The sequence below is a fragment of the Symphodus melops genome (genome assembly GCF_947650265.1).
Source record: "Symphodus melops genome assembly, chromosome: 1".
NCBI classification, from domain to species: Eukaryota; Metazoa; Chordata; class Actinopteri; order Labriformes; family Labridae; genus Symphodus; species Symphodus melops.
The window spans coordinates 49,319,535-49,322,274 of record NC_136691.1 but is presented as its reverse complement, the minus strand read 5'-3'; positions in this window follow the sequence as shown (position 1 = coordinate 49,322,274).

Here is a 2,740-nt window from a genome sequence, read left to right as displayed (position 1 = left end):
TGTCGCGAAACATTTCTGATTTAGTCATTCAACCTTTGAAAGAGGTTCGATTGCAGAGAAATACCTGAACAAAGATATTTTTTCAACCAGTGCGCAATGATGTTTGATCCAACATGTTGGGCTGACTTAATAAAGTCTAGGTGGAATTAATGAACTCACCACATGACTTTATTGACCCAGCCTGGACCAATTTACCTCAATTCGAACTTAATATATGACTGAATAAATGCTGCCTCTAGGCTCAAATAAAGGTGTACATTTGGAAATAATAGCTATATAGTTCATAACTAAGTGGAAACGAGGCAAATACAATATAATCTTTTATCACAAATATTGAATAACAACCGAAACCTGTATATTAGTACTGTAATAGATGGTTGGCCCTCTGGAGTGGCCTAATAATGGCAAAGAAAAAAAGAGTCAACAAATGTAGAATCTGCATTTGGGGGTTTACACTTGGAAGTATTGGAAGTCATCTGGTTTGTGATACATTTGTTGGTGAATTAAAATTAGCTACGAGTTAATTTGAAAGAAGTGGCTTCTATTCAGGTCCATACAGTAGCACTGAAGTAAACCAGAATGAAGCCTGTGTCACTTAATAATTAAAGTTAAACTGAGACATGCTAGAAACAAATGACCAGACTACTCCTCCACGGGGTGAAACAAACAAAGAAATGATGGTGGTTATTTTGCAGACATGTTTGGAGATGTGAATTTCTTTTGTTTTAAACACAATATCACTTCTCAAGTCACTTATAGACAGTAAACAATGCAGCACATGTTTTCCAACACTGGGAGAAAGCAAAAAAAACTCTGAGAAAAACACTGATTTATTTTCAACATATGGATGGAAATGGCAAACTTATAACCAAAAAAATAAACCTTTTCAACTAATCAGCAATAACACAACACTAACATTCAGTTTGAGATGTGTTTCTGGCCACCTGTTAAAAGAAAATCCAAATCAAATCAATATTGACTCCCTGTCTTTTGTCTCCAGCAACTCAAAACGGGATTATATGGCTCTTTACTAACTAAAACCTCCACTTTGTTTACCAGAAAGTTTCCAACTTTGTCAGACTGCCATTAGTTGGTGGGAAGGTAGTGTACTGAGGACAAAACCAGAAGCAGGAACTGTGCTACCATATAAGAGCAGTGAGAGTTGGTTGCTGAATAGAACAATTCTGAAGCTTCAAAGAGCAAGATGTGGTTGACAGTCCTCTGTGGTATTTTCACGACTCTTTTCTAACACAAGCAGTGACGTGAGCCATTGTTAATTTATGTTAGAAAAAAGACTTTGTGTAATAAATATGTTATAAAAGTGTCATCTTTTGAGAAGCAGAGTATGATAGAGTATCTATAAGTTATGGGGCAGTCACTGTTTCTTTTTTTAAATGTAATTCTTCCACAAGCGCTGTGCAATGGTTAGGTCTACAGGGAATACATTTATGAGTCAATGCTTTGTCCCCAAAGGAGAATTAAACCAACAATATGTGTCTGGTATGTGCGTCTAAGAGTGTGTAATGCTCAATAATATCTGTGCATGTCTGGGTAAAACCGTAATTTTTTTGTGGGTATAGTTCCAGCTACAGTGTGTCTAAGCCTGTGCATATACAGTAATGTACATGCAGAGATACAGTATATGCCAGTGTGTGTGTGTGTGTGTGTGTGTGATCTCTCCAAAGCCCTGAAGGTCAGTTGTGAGGTGATTATACTTCAGCTGCATCCAGGTTTGGAGCATAAACAGCTGCACTTCCGCATTGATTTCCTGTCACTCCAGATGGAAATTCATACTGTACACCAGATTGGACCATATCCCTCAACCCCTCCCCAACCCCTTTATCTCACACACACACACGCCTAATTATCCCCAAACTGATGAATGATTTCAAACTTAGTGTGTGAAAGGTGAGGGATCAGGCGGCGTTTCTGACAGGTCACTGATGGTTTCAGTGGATGACTGGAAATGTATTCTCTGAGATCTGGATGAACTGTCAAACGAGGTTAAAGGGAAAGGTTTCATTTGGAATTTTAATCCTCACATTTTAAACAACTGACATGCTATTGAAATTCAAATGACCACTTCCCCAGTATTTCTCAATCTTACCACATGAATATGAATACAGTGATAGCGTCCATCTGATTGTTCCTTTATATGCATGAGGAGACAGGACTTGATGAATTGGCCAAATCTGTGTACCGATCCCCATTTGAGATTATTGGACCAAGAAACCAATTGTCTATAATGAGAACCATTTACGCCCACACTGGATGGACTCTTAATGTTTTTGTGGGTCTCATCTTGACCCGGCCTTGTTACATGAGCGGTCAAAGGTCAGACATCTTGTGAAGGGAGCATCAGTCACACTTGACATTTAGTATTGACCTCTGCAGAGTGTGTGGAAGCTGTGAAGGCGCTGACGGTTCATCAGTGAAGGTGGAACGAATGGAAACGCACATAAACACAAGCGTAGAGGCCTGTTTTGTGCACACACTGCTTTCAATTTCACCCCACACCACCCCCATCCCACACACATTTAAAAAGCTTTTTATTTCAGGCAGTGATTGCCGGCTTTGAACGCTACTTGTGAATGGGGACTACCATTAAGGCTTGTTCATTGCTGTGCTAACAGCCCTGTTTGCTCTGACAGGTCAGGGCTGGGAAAGTGGAGCCGCATGAGTGATGACATCAACGGCTCATATTCATGCAAAAAGCCATGCTGCAAATGAAAACCGTAAT